A 10,097-nucleotide genomic window follows, 5' to 3' on the forward strand; every position below is an offset into this window, starting at 1 on the left:
GCGAAGGGAGCAGGTAGGTTTTGCTGGGAAAATCCAAAGAATGTGACGTTTATGTGCGCTCCCGAGAGCCTTCTACTGAATCCCGTCTGGCTAAGCGGGAACGTGTTCGTGGTCGAGCGAAAACTCGAATGAACATTGGCAGGGCATTTGATTCCTGGAGGGAACTTCGTTCGGTTTTGGGGTTCAAAACCGACCCTGAAATGGTGTTCTTCTTATTGGACAGGTAAGTTTACATAACTGCAAAGCATGTGAAATATAGTGCCATAAGAATTGATCTGTGTAATTTTAGCTAACTTGATCTTGCCTGCTAACGCTGACGAATTGCAAGCTTTCGTAACTTTCAAATAATTTCAACGATCTTCTCTTTATATTAAAAGTCAGGTATACAGGATAAATTTAAGCAGATACACTGGTTTCTTGATCGTAGTACAACATATGACATACAAAACATACAATATAGTGCAACATAACAGTGCAGTGCAACAGAAAACTGTCTCGTATGTAGCTGTATGTGTGTATCAGTATGCTATTTTAGCTGATAAGTAGTTTTAGTTTAGTCTCAATGTTTGTAGTAAAATAATCATAACTGTGTAATTTTAATTATGCTACCTCATCTGTCAGCATGATGCCGGTGTATCATGATGTCTCTTTGTACGTTACGTCATTGTTTTGGCCAATGCTCGCTCACTCGCATCCCTATGGAGTGTGTGCACGAGCGCGAGCACGAGCAACAGGTAGCTGGCTGCAGTTCACTTAACGGCCACAGGTGTCATTAATAACAAGGGTTTCTGAATCTTACATACTGCACCTTTAAATTACTTCTGATTGGTGCAGACTCTACCTTTAAATGTTGCGTAGCACTCCTTTTGTGATTCCAGTAATTAAGACTTCATGTTTCTGACTCACTTCCGTAGGATTACAGTTCAATAAAACATTCAACCAAACCTTCAAATTCACACCTTCACAGGTCTGACAGACAGGTAAGTCAGCACCAACACTGTCTATTACAGTGATGACACATCAGTTTTCTGCACCTCTTCTCACTGTTCCTCAGGCTTGGCTGTTCCCTAGGACGCCAAGCAGCATCTGTGTGATTAATTCACATGGGCAGAGGACATTGGTACACTAGTAATTTTGCTAAAAGAACATTCTGTGGCTCTATATTATTATTTATTTATACTAATTTCCCTAAAGGCACCCTAGTTCACCCTAAAATGAAAATTCTGTCATTACTTATACATCCTCATGTTGCGCCAAAGTCCAAACCTGTATGACTTGTTTTCTTCCATAGAACACAAAAGGAGATATTTATAGCAAAATGTCCAAGCTACTCTTTTTTTATATACAGTGAAAGTGAATGGACCATGGCTGTCAAGCAAGATTTTCAGTGAACAACTATAATTCAGTTTGTTCCTCACACAAAGCTTTCCTATATCTTCAGATAAATAGAATGCATGTCATATGGACTAATTTAACAACCCTGTTCTTGTGCTTTTTTGTGTGTGTCCTTTTTGGAGCTTCACAGCCTCTGGTAACTATCTACTTTTATTTAATGGAAGAGAGCAGCATTCTGTTAACTTCTTCTATGGTGTTCTACAGAAGACAGAATGTCATACAGGTTTGGAACAACATGAAGGTGAGAAAATAGTAAAATAATTGTTATTTTGGGTGAACTATCCCATTAATAATGTAATGGGGGGTCGCTGCACAGAAATGAGAAAGGGTACTATACAGGCCACAGCAAGTCTGTTTGGTCACACATACACTCTCACACAACCTGCACACATACACATGCAGACATTCCTCTCTTCTGAGAAAATTGCCTTGAGAGATCCTACCAATCCTGTTTGGCAAGGGAATGGAGGGAGGGAAGGGGCAGATAAATGAGCGACAGATGGAAGGAAAAATTAGAAGAGATGCATTGATAGACTGCAAGTTCCTTGTGAACCACTTTTGAGTATGGGATTATTTGCATGTTTCGTCAGGTTTAACAGCTACAGTTTAGTGTTTTACCATGGAAATCACTGTGCCATTAGTTATTTTGAAAATCCAATGCGAAAATAATGCCCCGGCTTGGAGACAACAGTCTGAGACAATGCACATATGGGGTTCAACTGCCATTATTCACAAAATATACTATATTCATATGAAGAAATAAGACCTAATACTGTACGTTTAAAACTACTTATGAATTAGCGTGATTTACAAAGATATGGCTCCAATCAGAGCCCCCAAAAACACAGAGATGGAAATATACTTTTGTAAATATAGCAGAGAGAAATAGCCTGAAACCAGAATGTAAAGCTTAAACATAGATTGGCTATGTGTACAACTGAATTATTTTTCTTAAAATTACATAGATAATTGCATAGGAATCCTGAAAATTATATGATGTAGATGTTTTTCTCTCTCCTTTTTTCTTTCATTTTGGATTGTTCAATTGAATTATGTCCATTTAATATTTAAACTTTTTTCAAATAACTTTTTTTCATTGAATCTTTCTTTAGTATGTTTAGTAAGCCGTTTTCTGCATGGAAAACCATTGGCTGCTCCCCACAATGTAAGGAATTGCAGATTTTACTATCCTTAATGATGATGAAGTCTTGATGGTAAAACCATCTACACATGCACACAACCACAAAGCTGGTAGGTCCAAGAGAGTGTAAATAAAATAATTAATGCTAAATTTGTGTTTCAGAGGCATCTAGTGGCCATTCTTTGAGTTTCTTGGTGTTCCTACAACTCTAGATTAAGGTGTTTGCATGCATTAATGTACCTACTTTAATTGCAAACACTCATTAACTGCTATGAATATGAAGTTAAATGAAATGAACAGACTGAGCCAATTATTTTAGATCAATTATTTCTAATGTTCGCTGTTATTTCACAAAGAATAACTAATGAAGGGAAACTTGTTATTAAGCATGACTGACTGTAATTGCTTTTCTACGTTGAGGTGAGAGTGAAAATCTATGTTTGATGGTTCTGAAATGATTTGCTGGAAAGGGATGCTGGCATGTGACTCTTGGGAATGGGGTAGTCTTGCCTCAGGCAAGCACTAACTTGTTCCTGGCTTATGATTGTAAACCTATGTAAACTATTGTTACAATAGACTTGTTTATGTGAAGGACTAAATCCGGCTGCTGTTGCACTGATATTGTCATATTGATTAAATAAAACCTAAGCAATATTTTGGACCAGGTTTAGACTTTCTTAATTTTTCTCTACTACTCTGGATTTGTGTGGACAAGATATCAAGGGACACATGAAGAAACAAAACTGAGAATGTCAATTTAGTTGTAATTGTGAAATAAAATATAAACACAGAAAAACAGAAAAACAAAGCTCTTTCAATTGACCTAAATAAACATCAAGTTGATGAAAAGGCCCTACATGAAACCTCCCACGGCATTGTGTAGCACATCATCATTGTACAATAAAAAGCAAAGGTGAATTTAGGCAGACTGTGATGTATGCTTCTCACAGTGCTGTTTTAACTTGTCTCTTGTGCTTACAATTTATGGCCTCCCACAACTATTCAAATGTTATTTCATAAGTGATGTTTTCAGTAGAGGCAGTAAGTATTTCAAAATAATCTTTTATTTGCCCTTTCAAGAGATATTTAACATTTTCAATTCATTTTTAGCTACCCATTGTGCACTTTGTCTATATAATTAACAGGCTTTGTAAAACTGCATGTGTTGGCAGTTATTTAGGGAGTGGTAATTTCTTTAGTCAGTGTATCAATGCCATTTTGGGCCATTGCATTGTGCAAATAATCAGGCTTCATGAGTCATATTCAGATCTCCTGTACAACAGCCTTATCACTTTGCAGTTTGCAGCAGCTTGCATGTTTCTGAATGCATAGAATATAGTAATTAAGATACATAGTATTATAAGTGCTATTAGGATTAGTTATAGATAAGTATAATGAATCTGTCAGGTCCCACACTACAGACTAGGGCACAAAGTGATTTTATTGAGAAAATTCAGGCCTGTGGTCCACCTTGAACTTAAAAAGCTGGAGAGCCAGATAGCAATGGGTGATCCGCGTGTTGGCATCCTTCATGCCATGGAGCCATTGGAGCAGGGTGTAGTCCGAACAGAAGGTGAAGGCCCTCCCAAGCAGGTAGAACCGGAGGGTGAGGACCGCCTATTTGATGGCCAGGCACTCCTTCTCAATCATGCTGTACTTCGTCTTTTGCACCGAGAGCTTCCGACTGATGTACAGCAAGGGGTGCTGCCCCCCCTTCACTATCTGGGATAATACAGCCACCAACCCCCTGTCCGACATGTCTGTCTACAAAAAAAAAATAAAGATAAGTCAGGGAAGTGCAAGAGGGGCCCACCACAAAGTGCAGCTTTCACCTGCGTGAATGCCTGCTGAACCACTGGACTGGATCTGGTGCCCTCTTTTTAGTGAGATCGGTCAGCGGGCTGGTGATGGTCGAATAATTCGGCACAGACTTATGATAATAGCCAGCCAGCCCAAGGAACTGTCTCACCTCTTTTTGGTCTTAGGTTTCGGGCAGGCTGCAATCACTGCGGTTTTATCAATTTGGGGCCGCATCTACCCATGACCCAAGTGGAAGCCCAGATACCATACTTCCACCCGCCCAGCGTATGAAGCACGCGGTCTGAGGATTCAGTCCATGAGCCGTACGTAGCTGGGGACCCGAACAAACCAAATGGAAGCATCACGAATTGGTATAATCTGAACGATGTGGAAAATGCCGTCTTTTCACAGGACATAGGAGTAAAAGGGATCTGCCAATATCCCTTTGTCAAATCCAGTGTCGAATAAAAGTGAGATGCGCCTAATCGATCGAGGTTAGGGGTCATTTCGATATGGTGCTCTATGAGTTTCGTATGACCGGGAAGAGGTGAGAACACGTTGGAAAATGATCTTGCAACCTAGCAACCTCCATGACTTGTGACACGAGAGGTGGTCTCCGCAAGTGAACGGGGTGATTCGGTCGGTGGCTTTTAAGTTCACCTCCTGTCCGAGCTCCTCCCTCTCCGGAACCACCATCGCCAAAGTCATGGGGACCACCTCTCTCCACGGTTTTAGGAGGTTGAGGTGGTAAATCTGACGTGCTCCGCCTCTATCCATTAGTTTAACCTCATAATTGATTTCCCCAACTCGCCGTGTGACCTCAAAGGGCCCTTGCCACTTGGCAAGTAATTTAGAGCTCGATGTGGGGAGTAATACACATCGAGCGGATTCACCATCAGGAAACTAACTCCTGTGCAAATTCCCATAGCCGAGTACCCCTATTATGCAGCCGGCTTTGATGTTCTTGAGCCTGGAGCAAATTCTCCTGTGTTAATTGCCCCGGTGTGTGGAGTTTTGCTCTCAGGTCAAGAACGTACTGAATTTTGTTTTTGCTGTATGAAGGTCCCTCCTCCCAATTTTCCCGTAGGACGTAGAGCACACCACACGGTCAAAGCCTGTACAATAATTCAAATGGGGAGAACCCCGTGGCGGCTTGCGGGACCTCTCAAACTGTGAATAATGGGGCTCGAGCCACTTGTCCTAATTTCGAGCGTCTTCGTGCACAAACTTATGAATCATTTTCTTTAGTATCTGATTAAATTGATCAACCAAGCCGTTCGTTTGGGGGTGGCAAACGCTGGTCAGAATCAATTTAATCCCCAATAAATCGTACAGTTCGTAGTGTATGTGACATAAACGTAGTGCCCTGATCAGTGAGGATATCTTTTGGAATCCCCACTCGGGAGATTATTCTGAAGAGTGCTGAAGAACACTTCACGCTGAAATGTTGCGCAGAGGCACTGCTTCTGGATATCACATTGCGTAGTTCACCAGAACAAACACAAGGCGATACCCGCGTGCAGTCCGCTCTAATAGCCCGACGAGGTCCATACCAATTCTTTCGAAGGGGACCTCGATTAATGGAAGGGGCGCAATGGCGCTCTTGGGGTGGCCGGTGGATTCACCAGCTGACATTTACGGCATGCCGCACAGCACCTGCGAACATTCCCACGAATGCTCGGCCAATAGAAACGGGCCATTAGATGGTTCAGTGTTTTTTCCTGCCCTAAGTGACCTGCCATCTGATTATAATGAGCCATCTGGAATAACATTTCCCGATGGCCCTTCGGTACTAACAGTTGGGTTGTATTCTCCTTTGTCTGAGTGTCCTGCATCACTCGATACAACATCCTTGATAATTTAAAAATATGGATATGCGAGTGCAATGTCTGGCTGGAAGCATTGACCATCAATCAATTTCACTTGGTCAAAGGCATGCCTAAGGGTCTCATCTCGCATCTGCTCCAGAGGGAAATCCCCTGCAGGCAATCCTCTAAGGGCTGGGGAAGCCGAGACTTCCCCCTCTCTTACGTCCTCCAGATGTGGAGCTGATGTAGACAGCCCTGGCACCAGCCAGCGAATCACACACCACACACGATATGCTTTGTTGCAGGACCCATCCACACATATTCTCCTTAATAAAGTAGTAAATTCCAGCCAATTCATACCCAAGATTAGTGGATGGGAGAGGCGGGGACTAACCGCAGTCTCAACACTATGCTTTGTCCCCGAAATTGACAATGACTGTCACAAAAGGGTAATTTTGAATATCCCCACACACACACCTTACCTTCACCCGCCAGCTTGTATCCAAAACCTTGGACTGAACCAAGCTTTGGTGAATGGAGGTTTGATTACAACCTGAATCCACCAAGGCTTGGTTTGTACCCCCATTAATACTCACAGGTATCCAGTATGCTCCTGCTCAATCGGGGGCAGCCTGTGGCGTGTCGGGGACCCGGACCTATGTCTCCACCTCCGTTGCAGGGCATCGGTCCTGGAAGTGCCCAGGTTCCCCACAGCTCCAGCAGACCGGCCAAGACTTCATGCCCACACCTGCGGCAGCGGATTCACCAGCCTGTGGGGGGAGAGCAGAGAGGGTTAGGGTTAACTGGCAGGTTGAACGGTCCACAGGACCGGGGAACCAGAACAGGATGAGGGGAAGGAGAGGGTGATGGAGGAGAGAGAGGGGGAGAGAGAGAGAGAGAGAGAGAGAGAGAGGGAGAGAGAGAGAAGCCAGCCCTCTTGTTCTCACATATTTATTTTCAAAGCACGGTGGGATTATTTTTATCCAGTGACCTATTTAACTATTTTCTTGTGTAAAAAAATAAATAAATAAATACTATCTTGGGGTTTATGTAGTGTGGTTTCAGAAATCTATGTCACCCAGTTCATCAGTGTTAGACAGACCAGGATAAAAACAGAGAGTCTTGCTCCCCTGCATCAGTGTGCTAGCCTATTATTGGAACCACTGAGCAGCCTGCAGACACATGTGAGTGAGACTCACTGAAAAACCAAACTATTTAGTCTGAAGATTCCTGTCCTGTTTTCTATGTGTCAAGTTAAATACAGGTTGAAGCATGTGGTTTTGGGGAAAACAGAGCTACCACTATGTGCTCCTGAGAGGATGAAAAATCATTTTTCATTCTTCTGTATGTTCTTGAACAGAAGTGAGCAGCCACAGTTCAGGTTAGCTGTTCTGTAAAACCAGAGGTAAATGTTATGAGGAGTAATTTAGGTAGTTTAAAATGTCAAGGCTGATTTTGAGCAGACTAATTAAGAGGACATGTTATGTAACATCTGCTAAAAGAAGTCTCTGAATTATGAAGAAAGTATCAGACCTGCCATTTCACACAAATACAACAACAGGCTAATTTAATTTAGGTCTTGCCATGATCCAGAATTCTCTGTCTTTCGCATCGAGCTGCCTGTGGTCTCGGCTGAGGTCAGGGTTTGTGTGGATACAAAAAGTCCTGTAGGGAAAATTCCACACTCCACTGTGATTGAACCTACAGTACATGAACTAAGTGTAAAGACTAAATACAATGCTAATATCCATAAGTAAATCTCATGTTTGATAGATTGAGCACCAGATGTATTGCTAAATCACATGAGAAAGATACAAAACCTTTTGAAAAAGCTTTTTGATTTAAATACTTAAAAATAATGAGAATTGCTTCATGTTTTGTGATGAAAATATTTGCATAAAGGGATGAAAAATCAAATGAAAATGAAAATTTACTCACCCTCATGTTGTTCCAAAACTGTATATTTTTTTTTCTTCAACTTAGTCTCATACGAATGTTTCTATAACATAATTTTGCAAATTACATTTTGCTTGCCGCGTTCTGTGTTTTTTCGCAGTTTCCTGGTGAAATTAACGTTAGAGGCGCTACAACAACTGTGCATTTTTTTATTCACAGTCAAACAAATTATGAGGTCAACAGCTGATTATGACTTCATAAACACTTTTTTTTTTGCACTGTTACTCACACACTGCTATGTTATGATATCAAAACACTTTCACTATAACGCATTATTTGAAAAACGATTTATACCGCTTATGTTACAGACTCACCTACATTTACACACTTATTCTTATGTCATTAGCTTCCATGGTAGCACACCTGATAGAGTGTTGGCCTTTGAACTTGGCAGACCGCACTTCAGTCTCAGCCAAACACACAAACTGACACGTGACATTAAAGTGTCATAAAAGCGACACAAAATGATGTGTTGCTTCAGAAAATTTGCTTTTCATTTTGCATTTTGTTTTTGGACACTATCAGTTAGCTTTAGGTGTTGGTTAAGTGTGAGGATGTCTGTTTTGTTAAACTCTCATTTGTTTTTAGGACGCTTTTGGTTAGGTTTATGCTAAAGTTTTAGGTTAGGGAGTTACTGTACATTTTACTCATTAAAACTTCGATATAACATTCACCTTAAAAACCTTGTCTGATTACGACACCATTTCACTCGCTTTTGGCACCCCCCACTGGACATTTCACTAGGAAACTGCAGCAAAACGTAACAATGCACATAACGTTTTGCAAAAATGTTGCCACGGTCAGGTAATGAGTTCATGAGATCAGGCTCTCTTTTTTTCCATGGAACACAAAAGAAGGAATGTTAGGCACTGACACCCCCAGTCCCCATTCACTTTCATTGTGTGGAAAAAGAGCAGCGTCAACATTCTTCAAAATTTCTTGTGGTCATTCTCTTGTGTTCCAAAAAGAAAGTAGCCTTAGTCATACATGTTTGGAACGACATCAGGGTGTTTAAATGATGACAGAATTTTCATTTTTGGGTAATATAACCCTTTAAAGGCTATTGTAAACTAGATAATCCCCTCATCGTCATCTATATGCCTTCTTTCATAAACATTTAACAGCCATAATAATTGCAATGTTATTATTATGTTGTCACAGTCTGGCCTGACTGTGCCTCTCCTGACTGTCTGCCTGTCTCTCTGAGTGTTTTCTTGTGTTGGGTTTGTCTCTCACTCCCTCTTGTGTCTTGCAGGTATCCAGACAACAGCTCGTTCTCCAATTAATCCATCAGCAGCGGCAGCAGGTTGCTCCCTATCAACCCTTTCCTTCTTAAGATCCCCTAGTCCTGGTTCGAATCGTTTGTTATCATTGTGCTTTGTCGTGTGTATCTCCAGTTGGTCGGTTGCTGTTGTTTACTTCAGTCTTGTTCTGAGTATTCATTTGCCAGTGTTTGAATTCTATCGTTTTTTTTCCATTGTGAGATTTTTTGGTTTGTACTTTGTTTGATTTATTTATTAAAGCCCGTTTTATTGCCTCCCTGCGTTTGGGTCCTGCTTTGCTCTCTCTATAAACATGGCATAAGTAGATTACTTGAATGAGGATATTTCTGAAAGAAGCCCAGCCAGAAGTGAGGTCACTGACATGGAAAAAAACTCTATGACATTATTGTTGACGGTCCATCAGTCCAGCCCCTTTTCTGTCTTCCCAAATGGGGTTCAAAGTTTGATCCAAAAATATCTGTCTCTTTCCTTATTTCAGCTGAGAAGGCATTTCCATTTCAAAGATAGACTCCATCACTTTAAAAAGAAATTATTACACAAAGGAAGATGTCAGCAGTCTCGTGTCCATCGTAGCTTTTCGGTTCTGGCAAAGTTGCTGACTGCCACAGCTCATATTAAAGAAATGTGTTCATTAGTGACTGATACATGGCCGTTTTCCATTATATGAGCCATATATATATATATATATATATATATATATATATATATATATAT

At 41.1% G+C, this 10,097-nt stretch overlaps 1 long non-coding RNA gene across 1 annotated transcript; it reads right to left on the minus strand.

Moving 5' to 3' along the window:
* Positions 1–3,360: 3,360 nt before the first annotated feature.
* On the minus strand, positions 3,361–9,881 carry LOC127424392 (uncharacterized). Its single transcript, XR_007894465.1, has 3 exons — positions 9,337–9,881; positions 6,741–6,914; positions 3,361–4,300 (listed from the first exon to the last, which is right to left on the minus strand). It is a non-coding gene; the product is annotated as an uncharacterized LOC127424392 (long non-coding RNA).
* Positions 9,882–10,097: the final 216 nt, after the last annotated feature.

This window comes from Myxocyprinus asiaticus, chromosome 33 (assembly GCF_019703515.2).
Source record: "Myxocyprinus asiaticus isolate MX2 ecotype Aquarium Trade chromosome 33, UBuf_Myxa_2, whole genome shotgun sequence".
In the NCBI taxonomy this organism is placed as follows: Eukaryota; Metazoa; Chordata; class Actinopteri; order Cypriniformes; family Catostomidae; genus Myxocyprinus; species Myxocyprinus asiaticus.